Source organism: Hemiscyllium ocellatum, chromosome 25 (genome assembly GCF_020745735.1).
Source record: "Hemiscyllium ocellatum isolate sHemOce1 chromosome 25, sHemOce1.pat.X.cur, whole genome shotgun sequence".
Classification (NCBI taxonomy): domain Eukaryota; kingdom Metazoa; phylum Chordata; class Chondrichthyes; order Orectolobiformes; family Hemiscylliidae; genus Hemiscyllium; species Hemiscyllium ocellatum.
The window spans coordinates 22,428,379-22,453,124 of NC_083425.1; the positions used below are offsets into that span (position 1 = coordinate 22,428,379).

Sequence of the window (24,746 nt, forward strand, 5' to 3'; positions counted from 1 at the left end):
CTCAGGTAATATTTCCAATTTTTTGTCCAAGAATCAAGATATATTCATGCATTGCAACTGTGCTAGGGATCAACAATAAGAGACTGGAACGACATGACATAGAAACTTCTTTCCGAGTTAAATAAATGTGATCTTACAGAGTTATACAAGATTACAAATAGTAAAGAACACATTAAGCTGTGGAAGTTGAATGAAGGGACACAGGTTTGATCTAATAAGGGGGCAGTTTAGGGCTGATATTCATGAAATGGATTTTGAAATACAGTCGAGGTGGTGGCAACGTTTTAAAAGACAAGTGCAACAATGAGAAGACTACAGACTTTATGGATGGACAAATTAAGATGGGCCAAATGGTCTTCCATGCCTGTTAGCATCTTGTGATAAACCAAATGATTCACTTTAATTAGAGTTAGAATTTTCAAACACACTTCTGACAGAGTTGAATGGGTGAGTGAGATTTGATCTAGGTTCTTGCTGTCCAGCAGTAGCCTGCAAGCAGAGGAATCTTGTCAAAATGTAACTCTTTCCATCTAAGGTTGAGTGCAGATTGGTTGCAAGTCGAAGCATTTTCATCCTGCTGGAATAATCAAGAGCTGTTACTCTTAATTCAGTATTTCTGAACTCAAATGTATGTTTCTGAAAGGCTGGCTTCACTGGAAAATTAAAAAATTGCATTATTTTGACACTGTGCTTCATCAGGTCTCGATTTTCCTTTATTTAATTACTCATTACAGACTGTGTTTATGTTTAAAAACATTTTAAGCATTGAATTGTGTCTGACAAACTATCTGATTCAACTTAATTATGTTGCTGAGAAACAAACAGATCATAAGAAATCAGGTTTGAGCAATGAGTGCTGAAAGACTGAGGATAACAAAAGCAAAAGTGAATAATTGTGTTTTTGACAACGTAGCTTAAAATGTTGTGAAACACTTCATAAAAGGCCCATGTAACGAAATGCAGGAGGTATCCTGCACCAGTTGGAAATCTGTAATCAGCAGAAAATGCTTTCAGTCACAGTGTGTCTTCCTTCTGCAATTTCTCCACACACAACTTCACTACTCTCTCCCCAAGTTCAAGAGCCACCCTTAGTTGTTTTAGGACTCAAAGCTCCCCCAGGGAAAGGACATTTTCTGGTCTACTTTTGGATTCACTGAACAGGCCTGTGTATTTGGACCACATCATTCACTGAACTGTTTTATTCAGTTGTGGTTAAAAGAGTTGTAATTTGAGTTCCTGACGTACTTTCTGATATTTGGTCTTCTTGGGAGATGTCCATATGGTCAGTTCTGTTCAAAGCTGAGAAGTAACTAAATATATTTATTTTTTAAAGAAGCAGAAGAAAGTTTATAATGATTTCTGATGCTGTTGAAAGATTAACAGAAATAAATCTTAAATATTGAATTTAATATTTGTTTCTGGGCACGAACCCACAGCGATGAAGGGCTTATGCCTGAAACATCGATTCTCCTGCTCCTCGGATGCTGCCTGACCTGCTGTGCTTTTCCAGCACCGCACTCTCGATGATGAACCCACAGCTGCCTGTCCTAAAGAAAATGATGGAAGCATTTGGTCATTAAGCTAGGAATGATGAGCAAATCTGTTATCAAATGCTGTACTTTTTGGTCAGTTGGTAAAGGCAACATTTAGCTCAACCATATCCATCTAAAGGTCCCAGATTCAATTCCTGAATTATTTATTCTCTGCTGGATTGCCAGCAGGGATGCTGTTATTGGCTTTATTGACCTTGAGCACGGGAATCAGAGCACCACACTTTTTGACTCTGACTCTTCAGCAACTGCACTCACTTTCTCCTTGTATTAGGACAGGTATCAGGGTAATGCAAACAAAGACCTTTCTACTGAGGTGAATCAAAGAGGAATGATGATGGAGGAGGAGCTGGTGTAATGAACCCTGTCAAATGCAGCAGAGAGTTAATTGAGGAGTAAATTGCCATGGTTGCAATCAGAGATGATAATGTGGTAACTTTGACAAGTGTAGCCTTGGTGTTTTGGTTAGTGTGGAGTGCAGGCTGGTAGCATTCACAGAGCGAATTTTGGAAGAGATGCAAACACAACAGGGCGGTGTTGGCATGTTCAAAGACCTTGGAAAAGAAAATGGAGGTTAGAGATTGGACAGGAGTTGACTGAGACAAGCAAGGCTTGACAAATCTGTCAACACTCACAGTCAAGCCTTTCCAATGAGGAATGGTTCCTTGTGTAAGGCAGCAGAGGGCATCTGGTGCCAAACCAAAATTGTCTCAGTCATTAGCATCAGCAGAGGATGGACCAAAGGTGCAGAAAAGCACTATTAAAATGGATGCTTTTAATGCACTACTTGGTCTGATACTAATGAGCACAGATTCAGAGGATCCTGTGAGTGCTGATTCCTGGCTTGTGTTTAATTAGAGGATCACATTTACAGGAAACTAGGAAAAGAAAATCTGCTAAAATGTTCAGAATATGAAATTAAAATAAGAATTTGAATTACATGCTTTTTCTTTTTAAAAATGCACTTTTTAAAATCTCTGTATTGATAGTGTAACAGGGAACAGTCAATACCTAGCATATTCTGATAGCATGGCAAATTGTGTCTCCTTTCAACAGATTGGATTGTGATTAACCAGTTTCAGATGACTCCAATGTACCATATCAATGCATCAAGTCTGGGAATCAAGTTGCACTCCTGCTATTCTGCAAACAGATGAATGTGATGGATGGATGCTTTCCAAACCTTGCTGTTTTTTTTGTCTCTCGCTGCTTTGTGCTGTAATGGCATTGAGAGTCAGTAGGTGGTGCTATGCCTTTGTTCAAACACGATCTCTCTCTTTCATAGTTGGCCAGCTTATTAATCAAAAAATGGCCCCTCAGCAGAGCCATGTGTTATTAATTTTCAGGAAAATGAAGGGAACTGTGGGATGTGATCCCAATCGACCAGTATACAAATACTCGTTTCCCTGGACATAAAATGGACTTTAGCTTGCTCCCTCACAGCTGAATACAGATCCTGTGCATCAGGTTTGCCCCAGACATTGTGGGGCAGCTCAGGTTGTCACCTTGGGGTTCTTCTGATCCTGGTCAGTCCTACATCTGGGGAACCAGCACCTCTGAGAAAGGACTATATTACTCTTTTGTGAAGCTCACTCCACTCAGCCCACAACCTGACCTCAAGATTCCAGTGGCCTCTCATTTTAATGCTTCCCCATTGTTCTCATACGGACATATCTATCCTTGGCCTGCTGCACTGTTCTAATGATGCTGAACGGAAATTTGAGGAGCAGCACCTCCTCTTTCAATTAGGCACTTCACAGCCTTCCAGACTCAAGGCTGACTTCAACAATTTCAGGCAATGAATTCCATTTCACACCACCCCCCAACTTTGTTCCTTTCCTTTGCATGCTTTAGTTTGCTCTTGCTTTCAGATAGCAAAATATCTGATATGATGCAAAACCTTTCCCCCTCCTGCTCTCAGCCCACTATTCTCTTTGGCCCTATAAGACTAACTCCCTGTCCCATTCAACATTTCCAGCTTTCCACCCTGTCACAGACCATCCTTCCTCAAAATCTTTCATCCAAATCTTCTTCAAAATCTTTTGCGTACTGACTTTTCTCAGGTCTGGTGTAGGTTGTCAACCAGTGCAATAGAGATGACTTTAACCTAAATACCTGGATCAAGCAACTACTCCAACTGTATGCTTGACCATGGCCAATCCCCAGACTGGTATTGGAGACTGCCCTTGACTTATTGTTCCAGGTACCCCTTGACTGATGGGTATCTCCATGGATGTCAATAAGAACTGCTCACCTAGGGGTTTGTGACATGTCTGCTTGTTGTATATGCTGCTGGCATTTGGAGTAGATGAGATTGATGTCACACATTGCCCTAGAGTACGATATATACCAACTTGACTGAGGACCACTGACCAGGAAGACAAGCTGCGAGGTTATATGACTGCGCTAATTGGCAGAGTATGGCAAGGCAGGTAGGCACTAAGTGAACAAGTGCCTTAAGTTAAAAGCTCAATCCTAAAGCATGATAATCTTATAAACCTTATAATTGGTATGAGTTCCAGGGAAGATATAGAACAGTGAACAAAAGCAGGAATGATGTCCACTGTTTGTGCAATTACGCTCTAATGTGCCTAAGCTTGCTGAGGCCAATGGGCTTGTGTGTCTCTTCTACAGAGCTGAAAATGTGTTGCTGGAAAAGTGCAGCAGGTCAGGCAGCATCCAAGGAACAGGAAATTCAACGTTTCGGGCATAAGCCCTTCATCAGGAATGAGGAAAGTGTGTCCAGCAGGCTAAGATAAAAGGTAGGGAGGAGGGACTTGGGGGAGGGGCGATGGAGATGTGATAGGTGGAAGGAGGTCAAGGTGAGGGTGATAGGCCGGAGTGGGGTGGGTGCGGAGAGGTCAGAAAGAAGATAGCAGGTTAGGAAGGCAGTGTCTCTTCTACAGCCCTGTCATAAGGTAATATTGCCCAGTCAGGAGGTGCAGTCCTAACCAACCTGTTCAGATGTTATAATGCAGCTGGGACTTGGACCAGAGGTGGGGACACTACCACTACATTACAAGAACCCTCCCACATTCTGCCTTATGATGAGCAATGGGATAGGATTCATCAGGGCCTTAATGTTAAAGGCAGTTCCCTGAGACTGGACACTCTGCTGGTAACTGGCAGTTTGTTGAAGGGACTTGAGTTCCAGGATTTGATCTTCTGATGTTGACTTCAGCTGCTATGGGAATTGAACCTCTACTGCGCATGCTACTCTGTATCAGAAAACAACTGAGCTAACCAACCTCCAGCTAAATCTAGAAGAAGTCTGAAGGAAAGGTTGCAAGCTCCTTCACCTGTTTTTATCAGATTTAAGTGAATGATTCCAATTTAGAATTTTGATATGCTAGTGGCTGGGCAGGGTTAAGACAGACCACCTACACCAAGGAGAGACAATAGTGGAATTTGGAATTCCTCCTGATCACGGTCAGACATTGAAGAACATTTGCTTGGCTCTCAGGAAGATTAATTAAAACAGGACAATGACTTTCTACTGGAAATGCTCAGCGTTATCATGATGTCCTATCCAAGTGTCCATCTCATGAAGCCAGCTTTAGGGTCAGACATAGGACTGTTGGCTGTGAACAGGACACCAGCCAACACAGCAGGCTGCTTTCCGTTGATATAAACGGCCCCTTGGTTGCAGTGGGAATAATATGGTCCAGTTAGCTGCCTTTTGTTCAGTCACGTTCTCCTTCTCCCTCCGTATTTGTTTCTCCCACACACCTGCTCAACTTGCTTCAGGCCCTGACCATTGGGAATCCTGCAAGACTTTGAAAATACAAACACCCGTCGCCAGGGCTATTCATAAAATCCAAATTCTGATAAGTTGTGCCTGATCGATGTCTATTTAAAATGTTATAAATCTCGCTGTGCAGGCCCACAAACTACTTAACAGGGTGGACTGATCAATTAGCTGGATGAGTATTGACAAACTGACAGCTTGCTCCACGCATTATTCTGCAAGCTGACCTTTCCCTGTCAGTGTGATGATTCGATTAAACAAATCCCCATCCCCCGCCGACCCAGTCACATTCCCCAGTGGCTCCGGCATTGCCTTCATTTGTGTAAAATCGAGAATGAGATGTGAGGATTTAGAGTGACAGTGCATCGAGGTACTACGCGCACACATACCAAAAAATCATTTCACTTCTAAATTTAGGACTGAAACCACTTGGGTGGACAGTGAATGTTTCTTTAATAACTGTTACATACGGATAGCACATTTCCCAGAGACCAGACATCATTCTGAGTCTGATGCCCCTTCCTTTATCGCCGCCCCCACTATGGTCTTGCATGGCCCAACACCGGCCACTCCCCTCCAGGGCTAACCACATCTGCAGAGACAAGGCGGGCTGCTGTCGCTTGCTGCTTTGCAAAGTTCCAACTGCAATCCTGTCGAGTGTGTTCGCCCAAACATTGCCACCAACTTCGGCAAGGCGACTTTCCACAGACTAAAGTGCACTCTCGACAGCTGGAGTTTGGTTCAGCCGCACAAAGCATTCAGTTCCAAACTCACCCAACTGGGCCAGCCAGCTGCTGCAGTTCTTTAAGGGTTAATGGAAATAGTGCGAGGGATCCATAACTGCCCTACAGCGCGGGGTCGGTGCAATACGTTGCCATGTCTCTGAGGCACTGTATAAATATTGCATAACCTCCCCGTGTCAGCGTTCATTAGTCCTTGTCAAACACAACCGCGTGATGTGAATGATAAAAGAAAATCCACAACGTGCCCCCACAGAGTGGCCCTGTGGGAATTTTCAGACAGCGTTCTGACAGTGCTCTGGGTAGCCCCTCTCTATCTGCGTTTTGCAGATTGTCTCTGTTCATATTAGTTCAGCTCCCTAGGGAGGAAACGCGCTCTGTTTCAAGGCTGATACCGGAGCTGTCAGGGATTCCAACAGAGACAACTGTCTGCCCCTCGTCTATTGTCAAATGAGATGGGGAAAAAGAAAAAAATACCCGAATAAAGTTCCATTTCCAGTTCAGGTTGAAAATTGGCTGAAATTGTGCGGATCACTGCAAACCAAAACCCCTTCAGTCAGGAGCTCATCCATTATTCTCTCATCCAAGGATATATGAATGGGGGGTGGGAGCAGGCTGAAACCATCAGCAGTCTCACACAAAGAGGGGGCCCACAAAACTCACTGGTGAATGGTGAAGCTGTAGCTAAGTGCAGTTAAATTATTATAATTCTTTGACTGTTGCAGACACTTAGCAAAGTCTCCACATTGCGGTAGCAATTATCATTTCACCACTTCAGCACTTTACTCCCAGGTTAACCCCTACAGCTTTCCAGTCATAGAAATGTGCAGCACGAAAACAGACCCTTCGGTCCAAACGTCCACGCCAACCAGATATCCCAACCCAATCTAGTCCCACCTGCCAGCACCTGGCCCATATCCCTCCAAATCCTTCCTATTCATACACCCATCTAGATGCCGTTTAAATGTTGCAATTGGACCAGCCTCCACCACTTCCTCTGGCAGCTCGTTCCATACACGTACCATCCTCTGCATAAAAAAGTTGCCCCTTAAGTCTCTTTTATATCTGTCCCCTCTCACCCTAAAAATGTGCCCTCTAGTTCTGGACTCCCTCACCCTAGGGAAAAGACTTTGTTTATTTACCCTATCCATACCCCTCATGATTTTATAAACTTCTATAAGTCACCCCTTAGCCTTCGACGCTCCAGGGAAAACAGTCCCAGCCCGTTCAACCCTTCCTTATAGCTCAACTCCTCCAACACTGGCAACATCCTTGTAAATCTTTTCTGAACCCTTTCAAGTTTCACAACATCTTTCTGATAGGAAGGAAAACAGAATTGCATGCAATATTCCAACAGTGGCCTAACCAGTGTACTGTACAGCTACAACATGACCTCCCAACTCCTGTACTCAATATTCTGACCAATAAAGAAAAGCTTACCAAATGTCTTCTTCACTAAACTATCTACCTGAGACTCCACTTTCAAGGAGCTATTAACCTGCACTCCAAGGTCTCTTTGTTCAGCAGTACTCCCTTGGACCTTACCATTAAATGTATAAGCCCTGCTAAGATTTGCTTTCCCAAAATGCAGTACCTCGCATTTATCTAAATTAAGCTCTACCTGCCATTTCTCAACCTATTGGCCCATCTGGTCAAGATCCTGCAATCTTTGGCCCTGACAAGGCTACTTCATTCCCCAACTTTAACTTGAACATCCCCTGCTTGCAAATCTTTTCCTCTCTCTCAGAGATCCCAGGGTACAGTTCAATAGATGTCCACTACCTTCCAGTAAACTGATCCAAGTGGTCATTCTACTTGCGGATGCTTAAATACTGTGTTTGAACACCATGCCAGTATAGGACTTCTGCCTGATGTCCAACTGGGTAGTGTTCAGGGTAGAGCTCGATTGAGGTTGTCCTTCAGTTCAAGGATGTGTTGCCTGTAGAGTAGGGATTCTGAGTCAAGTGTTCATTAGCTCCATTCACTTTTCTATCCCTCTTCTCTCCTGCTTTTTTGCTCAGTGTTATTTTCCTTACCTCTTGGTGAAGAGCTCAGTCGCAGCAGTGTTGAGTGGCCCTCAGTGGCAGTGTCAGAGATGAGGTTGAGTTCCCAGCAGTTTCTGCCTCACCCAGGTGGCACTCGTGCCAAAACATGGCCCCTGCTGCTGCCACAAATGTGAGGTTAGGTTGGGTTCCCGGCGACATCTGCGTCCAGCGCAGATTCGTGGAGGTGAGAGTTGACCCAGGACCCGGCTGCATTGGCGAGGTAGACCTTAAGCAGACTCACGGCAGCAGCGGGATAGTGCTTGGGCCCGGTTCAGTACCTGGCAGCATTGATGGGGTCTGCATTGGCGAGGTCCAGTGAGGACTCGGCGAGGGCATCAGTGAAGGCAAAATGGCGCTCAAGAGTGATGACTTGCATTCAGCAGTGGCTCAGCGAAAGGGGATCCATGCCTGGTCACTAGACCCATGGCCCGTGAAGAAGTACTTAACAAGAAGGACTGTAAAGTTCGACACTCTTTTTATTTCTTCATTTTCCTGCCTTTATATTCCAGTGTTTTGGTTCATTTTTCTGTTTTTTAAAATGGCACCAGAGAGTGGCAACTCTACACCAACATTTGTCACTGTATTTTGTAACAAGACATACATGACAACAAATCAATCAAACTCAGGCCTGTCAGTTACTGTTGTAGGTCTGATGTGACTGAACACGCAGATTCTCGATTGGTGATGCTTTGGGCACATAGAGTTATATGGCAGGACATCCCACGAGATAAAGGAATCTGGCTTTTCTTCCTCTTCTTTTCTTTTCTGTCTCATTATTAAAGGTTTTCAGACTTTAATCATGACGGGACTTGATGGAAGTTGTCACCATTTTGAATGATTTAGCTTCTCCTGGCAGTTCATGTCTATGCTGCTTCACTTCCAAGAGGAGCCTCCAAGAATCTTTACAGCATTTTGTTTGTCCTCCCCTGGAGAGATAGCCATTTGATGATTAAGGAAGCAGAATTTGTTGGAGATGGAATTTTTCAGCCCTCCAGGCACACTGTCCAGTCTGTCATAATTGGTTTTACAAGTGTTTTGCCTAACATTGAAGGAATTGGCTTCAAGACGGACACTGGTATTTGCTCAACAATCCTCCTATTAAACTTGGACAGTACAGCAGAGGCATTGCTGTGAGATTTCTCTGGTGCTCTTATGTGTGACTGATACACAGTTCAGGCCTTACTGCAGTACAGGAGTGCGGTGTGATGACAATTACTCATTACAGCAGGACTTTTGTTATCTTGTAGAGGTCTTTTTGATGTCAAACACTTGCAGCTGTTGCTTGTAGAAGGCTGGATCAGCTTATCCAGTGTTTCATCTCCTTACTAACGGTGGCCGTTTGAGATAAGTGGCTGCCAAGACATGGGGAAATTGCTTAATATGTTGCAGAGATATATATAGGAAGTGGAACGTTTGACTGACCAGGTGGAGCACACAGGTCTCTCTACTCCATCAAGGTGGTGATTCACAGAAAGCTTTCTGTAGCATGATTGTCCAGGTGAACTCAAGCTTGCAGATTCATGGTGTGTTTTGGGGTCTACCTTTAGGCTTCACCTTGTCTTTATTTATTTATCCTGTCTCTCGACAACTGCCTCTTCAAAAAGGAGGTCACCTTCCATATCTAATAACTCCAAACTATATATCCCATTTCCACGCTTAAGTGAAAGAATAGCGTGGTGTTAGTTGTCAATATGATGCCATGCCCTGAATTAACCAACACTTTCTTCAACACAACACTGATAAACCTTCCTGTTGCTGTTCACCAGAAATCTTTTGCTTAAGTCCTATATTTGTTCTTGGCTATTCACTCAGTCTTAACAGTGCCCACACAACATCTAATTTGGCCGTGAACTCAGTTTCAAATCTCGTATCAACTTTGTTGACAAAACAGAGCTGACTAGTATCTCTGCCTCACTATCTGTCCTTGCAATGAAACACTGATCCACATATTTATCACTTAATTTCCTCAGTCTTCTCTCTGCCAGTTCCCCAGTTCTACCCCAAATCCTAATGCTAGCCTAAATCAAAATGCAAGCATCCACTACTCTTATCCTCATGAATTTTATTTGCTTCATAACTTATGAAATCTACTTCAGAGTCCTTGTCCTTTTTTTTAATTCTTCCTTTTAGCTCCACTAGATCCTGCAAATCTCTCCCATCCTGTGCCCTAATAGGAACCATCTCCTTATCCTTTTCATTTTTATTGTCACCATTCCAACTTCCTATATATGTTCAATCTTTTGTTTCTCTGTTTAGAGTTTCCATTTTTTTGGATTCTTGAATTGTAGAAAACATGGCAACTATTTTGTGCACTTCATGTCCCCACAAACAGGGGGACAATGTAAAAATAACCTCCATTAACAATCTTGATTCAATGTTGTATATTTGCAAGCAAACTGGAAGATGGTGGTCTTGTGGCACAGTAGCTAATGTCCCTGTCTCAGAGTCAATAGTTTCAAGTCCTACTCTAGAACTTGATGTCCAAGGTTGATGCATTCCTAATGTCACCAAACTGGTTGACTATTAACATGTAAGTCCTTCTAACACATACCAGTGGCAATGGTAAGAGTAGGACAGGTTCCTGGTAAGCCTTGTGAGGGAAAGAATATTGAAACCTCTACAAAGCTTTCCATAACTCCAGGCTACAACATGCAAGTAAAAATGCATGTCGCCACAGCAACTCAGACTCCCTGAGAAAACTATAACAAATTGTTGCCACAGTGGGAGATGTTTTCCCCATCCTCCTTCAAAATATTGCATTTGTTTTTACATTCAACTGAAGGCACACAGACCTCCAGATTCGTATATGATTCAAAAGGCAACATCAGTGGCAGTGCAGTACTTTGGCACTGAACTCATAACCTCCTAACTCAGGAAAGGGTACAACCGTGAAGCCAAAGCTGACCAGGCTGTTGTGGAATAATTTCCAAAATTTGCAGACTTATAGCTGCTGTATTTCAACATGTTGCTGAAACAGCAGATATCCAGCAGTTTTCTTAACATGTGTGGTTTTAATCTAATTTTTAAAATTGCAAACAGGGTAAAATTTGTGATGCGTGCAAAAGGGTATTTAATTTACATTTATGGACATTTAAACCATGGGTCAGTATGATAATTGCAGAAAGAAAAAAATGGTTTTTGATCTTTTCAAAATTCAGACTGATTGGGCTACAGATAGTTACAGATCGTAAAGTAGAAACGGGCAGAGATTCTACCAGCCCATACAATATACTCAATCCTTAATTACAAATATAGACTTGTAATTTACTCTAATTCTTAAGTATTTGTTAAACTAGCATTTTTACGATGGTTTAATCTATCAGAACATCTGTTTGGTCGTTTATCTGCTCCAATATTCAATTAGCAAATTAATCACTTGACAACACCCCAGTGCCAAACCTCTGGAGCCACTCAGTGTGTTTCACCCCTTTGCAACCTGTCAACAACAGCTGGAGATCGTGTAGATGAATGGAAGAGAATTGAGGGAAAAGCTCATTAATAAAGCTGAGATCCAACACGTCACCACTTTTCCCATCTGGGGAGTGTACACAATGTTTCTCGCATAGCATTTCTAAATCTGCGACGGTACTGTAAATTGCGAGCGCCCCTTGGAGCAAATACATTTCTGTTCCCATGTGTACAGATCCTCATCCTTTAGGACAACAGGAATTCAAAGCAGCCTGGTGATGAATGGTTTGCAAATTCCAGCTGATGCTTTGCAAATCCTCAGTGTGACCTTTGACATTTTATAAACAGTTAGGAACAAAAAAAAACCAGGCTATTCACAGGGGGGGAAAAAAGGGAAAGAAAGATCAGCCTGGATTCCAGTGAAAGGCTGGCACAAGTCACAGTTTCATTGTGTTTCTAATCTGGGATTCTCGAATAATACAACAAACACCTGTTCCTTATCTGAAGCTAGTTCCCTCCACCTTCTCAGCATAAAATAATACAGCTGAGTTCAGCAGTGTGAAATTGTGGAAACTGTACCTTTCCTTTGAACTGAACCCAAAATATATATTTATGTTTAGCGTAGAATTATGAAAACAGATGAATTCCAGTTTGTATGCACTCTGAGAGCCAAATGTTTATTGGCAGCCTGTTAGATAAAGTTCAGGCCCTTCCACTTCAGAAATATTAGATTTCATAAAGGCTTAAAGAACCTGGTTCACTCCCCTGGTCTGTACTGTGTGAGCTGCTAGTGAAATGGTAAGAGAGCTACAATTCATCTCGGTCCTCAAATTAGTTGGTGGTAAAATATCACCAAGAGCTGTTGTTTCCAAGTTTATTTTTTTAAATGTGGCAGCCTGGGAAGAAAGGATTCAATTTAGCTCTGTCATATGCAAGCACGTGCCGTGTCAGGTCCTACCAAAAAGCATTAGTTCTCTCTGTAAACCTTTCCATTGCTTTACCTTGTTTTCAACAATAGCTTGCATTTATACAGAGACTTTAAGTTAATAAAGCACCCTTTGTTGCCTGTGATATGGACCAAATTTGACAATGAACCACATAAAGAGGTATAGGACAAAGAGCCAAAAACTTGATTCGTATGGTTTTAGAGTATCTTAAAGACTTTCATCTATCATCAAAGACAACCTAATGCAAATTTACAGATGTTTTCACAGAAATGTTATTTTTAGAGACTATTTCCAGGATTTTCTATAACTTTAAAGTTGTACTTGCAAAACCAATTGAATTGCTAAACATTTTGAACAGAGATCTGCTCTTTAACTTCCAGTAGATTAATGATTTTCACCTCTATCCGTGATCTTCAATTCCACTTTGCGGATGCGGTTATGCGGAAGCTTCCAAGTGTTGACAGTGAGCAAACAGGATATCTTTTGAACTTCTTCCATCTTTGGCCATGATCCATCTATACAGGCCCAACCGGATGACTGAAATAAATACTAGTCCAACAAAGTTTACACATGGATCTGTGAATCAAGCATCACTTGCTGAATGTAAGGATGTTCTGCTTTTTTATTAACACTCATGATCTCAGGATTGGACTGACAGAAGTGCAGTAATTTTTGCTTTATACCATAGCTAAATTAGACAGCATTAGACCTTGAACCTATTACGCATACCTCCCAATATTAAAGTTAATGGAACTAAAATTGCTAAGATGTACAATGGGCATCTGAAATAACACTGGCTATTTTGCACAACTGCAAAAGTCAGAGTGTGTGATAGTTTCTTTCTTCACCAAAAGCCTGTTCTCCCATCTTTTGCTTTAAGTAAATGCAGACTTCCCTTTTTTCTCCTAGTTTCCTTTTCTACTTTCCCCTATGGCTATAAGTATGTGAGGTGTACTTAATGGTCATGGGTGGCATGGTGGCTCAGTGGCTAGCACTGCTGCCTCACAGCACCAGGGACCCAGGTTCGATTCTAGCCTCGGGCAGCTGTCTGTGTGGAGTTTGTACGTTTTCCCTGTGTCTGCGAGGGTTTCTTCCCACAGTCCAAAGATGTGCAGGTCAGGTGAATTGACTCATAGTGTGAGGTGTATCATTCAGAGGGAAATGGGTCTGGGTGGGTTATGCATTAAGAGGGTTGGTATGGACTTGTTGGGCTGAAGGGCCTGTTTCCACACTGTAGGGAATCTTAAAAAACGAGATTGGTAGATCTTTGGCTTCTTCTTTCCCATCCTATCCAAGATGTCAGTTACAGCTTCCCCACTTCCAATTGAAGGTGTCTAACACCAGCAGTGAACGAAACTGGAATCTTTTACAGCAATATATAATATATCCATTGAACTATTAGGGGAGCTAATTCCTACCCATTCAAACAGCTTGGATGTAACAAATACAATTTTTTAAATATTTTAAAATCTGAACAAAATTACACAGATTAAAAAAAATGTTATTACACCATTTGCTGTGGCTTCTCACAATTCTCCTCAGTCTTCCCCATGAAATATCACCAGACTTAAGGTTTTTGCATTTGATCCCTTTGCATTTCCTAGCCAAGTATAACATGGATCAAATGCCAGGCTTGACTCCTCAAACATTATGCTAGTAGTGTATCTGAAATGAGAAATGTATATTGACATTATCAATAACGTGGCATTTTAGTTTTGCCAAACTATTTATTTATGAAATACTTGCATTTGTCCGATAATTATGAAGCATTCATCTCCATTTTATTTTCATCACTTTCATTGTGATAGCCCTGCATCTTCTCCATATCTACCACTATATCAAACAAATGGACCAAAGCATTCTAAAATGCTGCAGTCTACAGTCAGTGGCAATAAAGAGAAGATCCTGATCCTTACTCTTTGTTCTGAATTGTCAACTAGGCAAAGATCCACAAGCCTGACCACTCTGGCCAACCCATTGTCTCACCATGCTCCTGCCCCACTGAACTCATTTCTACCTACCTCAACACTGTCCTATCCCCACTAGTCCAGGAACTCCCCACATACATTTGAGACACCACCCATGCCCTCCACCTCCTCCAAGACTTCCGTTTCCCCGGCCCCCAACGCCTCATCTTCACCATGGATACCCAATCCCTCTACACCTCCATCTGCCATGACCAGGGCCTCCAAGCCCTCCGTTTTTTCCTCTCCTGACATCCCCAACAGTACCCTCCCACCGACACTCTCATTCGTTTGGCCGAACTGGTCCTCACCCTTAACAATTTGTCCTTCGAATCCTCCCACTTCCTCCAGACCAAAGGGGTAGCCATGGGCACACATATGAGGCCCAGCTATGCCTGTCTCTTTGTTGGCTACGTAGAACAGTCGATCTTCCATAATTACACTGGCACCACTCTCCACCTCTTCCTCCACTACATTGATGACTGCATTGGCGCCACCTCATGCTCCCGTGAGGAGCTTGAGCAATTCATCAACTTCACCAACACATTCCACCCTGACCTTAAATTTAGCTGGACCATCTCTGACACCTCCCTCCCCTTCCTGGACCTCTCCATCTCCATTAATAATGACCGACTTGACACTGACATTTTTTACAAACCCACTGACTCCCACAGCTACCTGGATTACACCTCTTCCCACCCTACCTCTTGCAAAAATGCCATCCCGTATTCCCAATTCCTCCACCTCTGCCGTATCTGCTCCCAGGAGGACTAGTTCCACCACAGAACACACCAGATGGCCTCCTTCTTTAGAGACCGCAACTTCCCTTCCCACGTGGTTAAAGATGCCCTCCAACGCATCTCGTCCACATCCCGCACCTCCGCCCTCAGACCACCCCTCCAACCGTAACAAGGACAGAATGCCCCTGGTGCTCACCTTCCACCCTACCAACCTTTGCATAAACCAAATCATCCACCGACATTTCCACCACCTCCAAAAAGACCCCACCACCAGGGATATATTTCCCTCCCCACCCCTTTCCGCCTTCTGCAAAGACCGTTCCCTCCGTGACTACCTGGTCAGGTCCACGCCCCCCGTACAACCCACCTTCCCATCCTGGCACCTTCCCCTGCCACCGTAGGAATTGCAAAACCTGCGCCCACACCTCCTCCCTCACCTCCATCCAAGGCCCTAAAGGAGCCTTCCACATCCGTCAAAGTTTTACCTGCACACCCACCAATATCATTTATTGTATCCATTGCTCCCGAGGCGGTCTCCTCACCCTTGGGGAGACTGGACGCCTCCTAGCAGAGCGCTTTAGGGAACATCTCTGGGACACCTGCACCAATCAACCACACTGCTCTGTGGCCCAACATTTCAACTCCCCCTCCCACTCTGCCGAGGACATGGAGGTCCTGGGCCTCCTTCACCGCCGGTCCCTCACCACCAGACGCCTGGAGGAAGAACACCTCATCTTCCACTTCGGAACACTTCAACCCCAGGGCATCAATGTGGACTTCAACAGTTTCCTCATTTCCCCTTCCCCCACCTCACCCTAGTTCCAAACCTCCAGCTCAGCACTGTCCCCATGACTTGTCCAGACTTGTCTGACCTGCCTGGCTCTTTTTCCACCTATCTACTCCACTCTCCTCCCTGACCTATCACCTTCATCCCCTCCCCCACTCACCCATTGTACTCTATGCTACTTTCTCCCCACCCCCACCCTCCTCTAGCTTATCTCTCCACCCTTCAGGCTCTCTGACTTTATTCCTGGTGAAGGGCTTTTGCCCAAAATGTTGATTTTACTGCTCCTCAGATGCTGCCTGAACTGCTGTGCTCTTCCAGCACCACTAATCCAGAATTAAAGATGAAAGGTGAACACAGGATCTTGATACGTCATGGTTTCTTTTATACCCTGAGGATATGTACTTTGCCTCTGTAACAGTCATACTGCAAACTGACAAGAAAACTCATCAACATATTGTCATGGGCAGAATTTGTGTTCACTTTGGTGCCTGGAATCAATATGTTTTGTGTAAAGGAGGTGTGAATTTTCCAATCCTCAGTGAGTGTATCTGTCCTTAAAAAAGAACAGGAGTGAGCTTTTGTGAGTTTTAAAATTAAGAAGGTTATTTATCTTCACGCACTTCCCCAAATTTTAAAACACAATGCTCCACACACCTGTTCAGACGTATACATTAACACATTCCTGATGAAGGGCTCCTCCCTGAAACATCGAATTTCCTGCTCCTCGGATGCTGCCTGACCTGCTGTGCTTTTCCAGCACCACTCCAATCTTGACTGTGATCTCCAGCACCTGCAGTCCTCACTTCCGCCTAGTATATATTAATACACACAAAGTCTAGTTTCAGATAAAGGTAGTAAAGCTGTTGCAAATTATAATTAACTCTATAGGTTATGGTAAATGTCTTCCATGTGATAGGCCTGCTCTCTTAAATGAAGTTGATTTTTTAATGTTGAAGTCTCGTAAAGTGAAGGATTCTTAGCATGCTGTCAGGATTCTCCTAGTTCTATCTCTATGAAGCTAGTTCTCAGGTGAACCTGAAATTGGAACAGGCCTTTCACTTTGTTGGTATCTCCAGCTTACAAGATATTGCTGTTAACTATCTTGGCTGTTTGGATGACTTGCAGCTGACTCACTTACTTTTGGTAAAACTCTTTCTGCAAGCAATGTTTGCTGATTCTAATGGTAGACAGAACACATGGCAGTCTCACATTGTGACTGTTACAAGTTGACCGTCTTTTTCCAAATAAATTAGGTGGTTGGGTTGCTTACGTGTCATATGTTGTTTAGCACCTTAAGCGTTTGAGACGTTAAGGCCTTTTGAATGAACAAATCAATTTGATGACAATACCTTTCTGGATTGGTTCCAGGGAAGACCTTGATCCAGCAGCAGTCTGGAATGATCCTTTTGATCCCTCTTGAGACTGCGCAGTGATTTCGATTCCGAAAAATCAGCTGACACCTCTGTAAATTTTGTGTCCAATTTCCAAATATAAAATATAATGTGAATTTCAGAGTAGGGCTTGCCAATGCTAGACATGACAAAACATTCCACATTTCTGAGTGTAGGGCAGGGACTTCAGCTCAGGGTATCATTGGGTTGATAAGTGTTCACAAGTTGGCTTGGCTGAACATGGTGTTTGAACCTCAGAGATTTGCTGTTCTGTCAAGACAATGATTATTAGTTGCAAAGTTCAAACAGTTGCCAAGCATCAAATCCATTGGCTACCAACCAGATCTATTGTTGATCCACCAGCCACTAACTCAATGCTTCATTAGCTGGCACTTTTATCCCTTAGAGACCAGAATGAATTATGAAGCTTCAAACATTTGGCATTAGCAAAATGCTAACTTCATATGCCAGGAAGGTTCATTACAATGCAATTTGATATAAGACAGATTTATGAGCAACATGCTGTCTTCAGACTGAATAAATATTGATTCAGGGGTGTGCCAGCATCATTAGTACATCAGTTAATTCTTTATTAAAATGATATTTGCACAGGATTGCCTCTTAAGCATGGGGATTTCAGGTATAGTAAAGGGTACATCAGGGAAGGAGATCCTGGAGTGCTGAAGACTATTAACTGTGCAATGACAGGATTTTCTCTGTCACTCATATGAACCTGTAGATTATATTATTTTAATATATTTTTGAATCAATTCCATCCTTCAATATTCTTTTTTCTTCATCTGTAGCAGCTAAACAATTCCACAGATGTTGACACCCTTCAGTGCCTTGCCCAAGTGTCTATTTATAAGCCTAGGCAGCTAGAATTAATGATTCATTCAATAACATAAGGCACTGCAGTGAAGGTCAGTTGTCAATCAACTGAACAGAGCATTGAAAGCATTGTGTCCTTAAACAGCATCCACACACATGCTGCTTTAGTCAGGAAACATGAAGTTGGGTACAAGTGTGGGAATCCTGTTCTCCTGACAATTCATTGAGACCCAGAAGTCATTATTGATCCATCATCGGCACCGAATTGCCTGATCTCAGTTTGAATTGGTCTGCTGAATGCTACAACTGGCCTTAGTGACTTCAGTCCAGGGAAATTTGACCAGAATTGTTGTCAAGATCTCTGAAAGCCATCAAGTCTTGAAGTCAGCTAAATGGCACCAACACCTGGACAAGTGACACTCTGATACAATCTTTCTGTCTATACATTCAGCTGGTTGCCAGATTACTAGTCAGATAGTCAGCCAGGTAGCTATGTATATAATGTAATAGTAATCTAAGAAAACATATAACCCAGCCTGAACGACAGTTGTGGTGCAGTGCTACCTCTGGGTCAGAAAGTCTGTGTTTAAGCCTGTGCCACTCCAGATGTGTGCAATAACATGTCTGAACAGATGAATTAGTAATATCCATAACCCAGGGTGTATTAGAATCCTGTGGTGTAATAGTAGTGACCTTTCCCCCTCGGAGGTTTGGGTTTAAGTTCCAACTGCCCCGGAGATATGTCTTAGCATGTCAAAGAGGCATACAGCATGGAAACAGACCCTTCGATCCAATCAGTCCATGCTGAGCATAATCTCAAACTAAACTAGTCCCACCTGCCTGCGCTTGGCCCTTTTCCCTTATTCATGTACTTATCCAAATGTCTTTTAAACATTGTAACTGTGTCCACATTCCCCACTTCCTCTGAACATTCATTCCATGCATGAGCCATTCTCTAATGAAAAAGGAAGTTGCCCCTCATGTATTTTTAAAATCAGTCTCCTCTCATCTTAAAAATATATCCCAATGTCTTGAAATGCCTCCCCTAGGGAAAAGGCATCTGCCTTAGCCCCTTATGATTTTATAAACCACTAGGGTCACCCCTCAACATCCTAAGCTCCAGTGAAAAAAGTTAGCAAGTTTTGAGAAGATTTGTAGCTCAGGTTGAGGTTCTGGATGTAGATTTGCTAACTGAGCTGGAAGGTTCATTTTCAGAAGTTTCGTCACCATACTGGGTAGCATCTTCAGTGAGCCTTTGGACAAAGCACTGCTGGTGTTTCCTGCTTTCTATTTATATGTTTGGAATTCCTTGGGTTGGTGATGCCATTTCCTGTGGTGACATCATTTCATATAGTGATGTAATTTCCTGTTCTTTTTTCTCAGGAGGTGGTAAGTGGGATCCAAATCAATGTGTTTGTTGAAAGAGTTAGTATAAATTCTATATCATGATGCCAGTAGTGACAGCAGGTGGTCAGTGAACAGTGGAACTGGTGATAGTATTTTGGTGACAAACCGAAAGAATTATTTCAACAATGGCAGTTGAGAAATGTTCCTTGCCTAACAGTCACCTTTCATCTGTTGAAGACTAAAGTGTTCCAGTGAAGTTTGAAGGCTATAACTTTGTTGAAGGCAGAAACATCTGTGAGTTCACTCCCTCTCTCTTTTAAAAAAAAAGGCCACTGCTATCAGATTTTAATAACAGGGGTTTTAAGAGGGGCAGAAAGCACAGTCACAACCGACTTAAACACTCTGAGAACATAATATAGAGTAAAATCACACACAAATAAAGTTTCGTCTATCAATATGCCTTACAAGTGTCCAGATGTCAATTCAATTCTGCCACCTTACTTTTCAAAATTATTGCATAAACAATAAAAAGTCACTTTTTTTGGCATGAATACCACCTACAAGTACCAGTGTACATTTTTTAAAGCTATAAAGCACTAAAACAGCAATAAGGCGAGAGAAAAAAAAAAGAAAAATTAATTGCATCTCTACATGGATTGGTTAGAGTATTGAGTACAGGAGTTGGGAGGTCATGTGGCAGCTGTACAGGACATTGGTTAGGCCACTGTTAGAATATTGCGTGAAATACTATGGGTGCAGGAAATCTGAAACAAGCAGAGAAAATGGTTTCAGGTCCAGTATGATATTCCTTCAAAACTGACCAGGTTTTGTAGAAGAATCATACCAGAAATGAAACATTAACTCAATTTCTGTCCCTACAGGTGCTAGCAGATCTGCTGAATTTCTCAGCATTCTGTGTTTGTTCCACATTGATCTGATTCAGTTTTGGTCATAATGAAGAGAAAGATTCAAGAAGCTGCAACAGTTCAACAAGATCATCATCAGCAGGTCCCTGAGAAAGCACATTCTTTCTGCTTAGAGTCAAGTTAGAGCTCAGAATGCCTCCTACCCCGGGCTCCAGCCCGTGACTCACCTCTGGGACTTGTCTCCCAGGCTAGCCTGGGTTTGGACTCCCTCCCACTCTGGGTTCCAGCCCACGACTCGCTCCTGGGACTCAGCTGAATAGCAAAAGCACATGGTGTCAATTCAAAGACTTGATTACCTAAACTGTCAGCATATCCAGGATAATGGAGCAATTGTAGATAGGTGGGGCTGAAGTACAGATCAGCCAACATTTGCTTTTTTGGCAGAACAAGCTTAAGGGCCTTCATGTCATATTCCTGTTTTAATGTAAATGACAGGATTGATTTTTGCCTGTGACTGCAGCTAGTGACTCAAGTAAGCAATTAACCCCATACATTGTATTGGGAAAATCTGGTCATTTTCTAGTTTAATCTTTATATTAGTAATAGCAGTATTATTCATACAATGTTTCTTTTATTGCACACAGCTAAGTTCTGCTCCAATGCCAGATCTGGACTGAACTTCTACCTGCCACTCTGTTCTGGTCTCAATTTTGACTCAAACCATGAACAATTTATGCCATACTTTAGGTATTAGCCTTGCCATGGACTGTGACTGTCAGAGCTGCTGCCCTCTCTGGGGACCATTGCCATTCCAGCCGGAGTCAATTAATAAAAAAGATTTCTCGGTCTCCACATTTTGCCACTGGTTACCATAGCAAAATAGGCAACATATATCAATCACCCTGATAAGATAAATATGATGGCCAAGAGAAGTTGGAACTTTTTGGTGTTCTGATGGGGACGCACCATCCCACCATTTCCAATACTGAATGAAGCCACACAGTCTCTTGCTTCAAAGAAAAAAACAAAGTTTTACCAGGTGCCACCATATTTCATCTCCCTTCTGCTCTTACCAGGCCACAACTAAGTCTTTCTCCTCCCTAGCCAGGTTCAGGAATTTAAAGTCCTTTTAGTTTAGACACAGCTCTCTCTGTCTGACTGAAAAAAATAGAGATTGCCAACTGTCAGTACAACTCATTGCAAAATCACATACTCGTTTCACTTTGAGGATCACATCATTGCATATACTGTACCACAAACACAAATGATGAAAACCCTAAATAATTTAACTTTAGAGGGGCAGGTTTAGAGGGGCAAAACGTTAGTAGCCTTGCATTCTTTCTGAACAAATCTTAGATTATGCAAAGATCACCTCTGTTTTTCTTTCAGCAACTTTTGGACATCAATGCAGAATTGTTTCTAGTCATTTGCTGTTGGCTTACATTTATTCTTGATCAGTAATTTTAAAATATGTGACATTATGATAACAATAATTATTCAGCTGGCCACCCAGGGTGCAAGAGGAAGAGAACAGAAGTGGTTAATCAGCAATCAGTGATTAGATGAAGACAATAACAGTATGTGGAAGTGAGATATGACCATTGGTAAAAATAATCAGCTACCTGAGGATACTGAACATCCTGTGGGACTTAGATCTATCTGAGAGAGTCTCCTCCAGAAGGGTTAGCTTTACACAGTAACGTGATGCCTTGGGCCACTGTATCACCATCTCCAACGTCAGCCTTCGATTTTTCTGTGGTTTGTGAGCCTTCCTTTGTTCATGTGTCTTGCACTGTCGATCAGTAATCAGCTGTGATGGATAGTGCTGTCAGCACCGTCTTACTGTGTGACAGGAAGATATGTGATATGGAGTGACCTAAACCTCCTCTTCCTTAACCAAAATATTTCACAGGATGCAGAGGACATTCCATGAAATCCAACCTTTTGTGTCTTTGGGGCACAAGAAGCTACAAATGAGGTGCTTTTTAATATTCTCTGTCTTGGGATTCTGATTTAATTTTGAAATTTACTGTCAACTGGGTGATTAGAATTCATCTCCATTTATCAACCCTATAATATTACTGCCTAGTGCAGCTTTTTGTATTTAAACTTCTGTATTAGCTTAAGCTGTACAGAAAGATTAATGGACGATTTAGTTTCACTACAGCTTCCACTACAATGTGTGCCGGCATTGGTGTGATTTGCCCTCATTAGGTAGTAGACAGTAAAACTGCATTGAACATAACCTGTGTTATGTGCCAGCTTGGCTTCTGGATCTATACCAGCTCAAGTAGAAGTCATCAGCATTCATCAAAGAAGAGGGAATGCTTTGAACGACAATGGAATCTTACAGCCTGGATGATGGTCAGTCAGCACATTTAGTCCTATCATTCAGCCACTAGTTTTTCCAGGCTCCCCATGCAAGTAGTGATGCTCAGTTTCTTAGAAGTGGAGTCAACTGTGCTATCTAAAAGATACTTAATAAGTACATCAATTTGCCTGAAATCAACAGAGCTTTTAAACTGTAAATTTGAGAGGATTATGGTCTTAAGGGCTATAATTGAAACATCAATGAAATAGCCAGTCTGCTTAACTTGTTAAAAATGGTGCCTTTGTAACTGACTGATGTTTAGTGCCATTTGCCTGATTAAGCCATGTTACAGGTGAAATGTGCTTAATTGCTGTCAATTCTACACAAAGTCACTTACAGCAGAAGTTGAGGAAACATATTTATGGCCAGCCAGCCAGAACACTGGGTACAGTTGCATTTCACCAAATATCCCTTTTTCCATAAAAGAAATAAAAGGAGTTTGACTAAGTTATCATTTGCAATTACAAGCTATATAAAAATTACCAAATATATGGTCAGAAATAAAATTGCCATTAATTTAACAAAATAGTTTTTTTAACTCTGGTCAGTTCCAATTTAATCAGTCTCTGCACATACATGCCATACATAGACTTTAACTCATACAGATCGCCTAACAGTATCTGTGCGTGTTGCCATAGCCTGTTCCTGTGGTAGCTACACATTACAGGGATAAAGCACTTTCTCCAGAGAGTATAATTTCCTTTGTGAGTGCTATGGTCATGACAATGATGGCTCATCTATTTCTGTTGCTTAGAATGATGGACTTCTTGGATTAATGGTCATTCTATACTCTTTATATTTTGAGATCATTTCTTCTAGATCCCTTGCCTACAATGAAGCTGTACAGAAAGATTAATGGACGTTTTATTTTCAAATACAGCTTCCATTGTAGTCAAACATAGATGCCTGCAGTTGCAATGATATATCTAGTAATTCATATTTACCACAAAGATTTGTAGTAACATATTCTCTCTACAGGTCCCAAATTACTGTGTGGGCTGAACTTTGTCAAGTGTTGAATGTTTGCAATACAACTGCTCTCCAATGCTCGAATTTGACTATGACTTTGCAGTTATGTCAAAGTGAAATGTATTTTCACCTTGACCTTGCCACTCATGCCTGATACCACTTCATGTTCTGGCTTTAGTTTTTTTTTGCTTTTGGAACAGCAATGTGCAGTGTCATTAGTTTTTACACTGGACTACTTTCCATAGTTTCAGGATGTGTATTTTTTCCTTTAGGAGTTGCCTTCTACAAGCCCGTGCTAATTTTGCTTGGATTTCTTTGTGATCCATTTGGCAATTTTCAGCAAGGAGACATCCAAGAAGTGAAAATATTTTTATAATCTTCTAGGATCTGTTCAGCAGTCAATTGATCGGTGAACCGCAAATGCTGTAAAACCCTCGAGTTCGTTTAGATTTTGTCCAAGCTTTAGACTTACTTTAGCTCAGGTGAGTGGATTTATCTTGATGTCTATCTGGAACTTCACATGTTCACACTTCTCATTGTATTGCACTTGCAGCTTCATATGTCCTCTTGCATAAGTATGATGTCATCATAAAGTCTGAAACGTATCTCTGCAGCTTTATTTTTGGGTCACTGTCTTGAGTGAATTTGCACATGTCTATGAAGTTCATGATGCTGTATGGTGTCTTTCTGGCACTTTCTTTCAGTCAGCATTCTAACATTCACAAACCCTTTATTATGCTTGGATCGAAGGATGACGACCTGTTGTATGTCATACGATGATTTGTCAGAATCATCAGTTAGTAACTCTCTAGCAGTCATCTTTATAGGCTCACTTTTAATTAATTACACACTTATTGCATTGTTTTATCACAGATTAGGTACAGAAAAGCTCTTGTTCTGTTTCGTATCTTCCCTTTCATTTCCACAGCAGCAGAGTGGAATATTCACTGCCTTTTGATTCACCCTGTAATTTCAAGTTGCAAACTCTTGTTTTAAATTTACTTTCTTGCTGTTGCTTTTCAGTAGCTCTCTCTTTCAACTT

General features: G+C 42.1%; 1 long non-coding RNA gene across 1 annotated transcript; it reads right to left on the bottom strand.

Annotated features, from left to right (window-relative positions):
• Window positions 1-846: 846 nt before the first annotated feature.
• On the bottom strand, window positions 847-16,725 carry LOC132827840 (uncharacterized). The gene is made up of 4 exons (XR_009646051.1): window positions 16,584-16,725; window positions 13,947-14,103; window positions 12,837-12,953; window positions 847-1,547 (listed from the first exon to the last, which is right to left on the bottom strand). It is a non-coding gene; the product is annotated as an uncharacterized LOC132827840 (long non-coding RNA).
• Window positions 16,726-24,746: the final 8,021 nt, after the last annotated feature.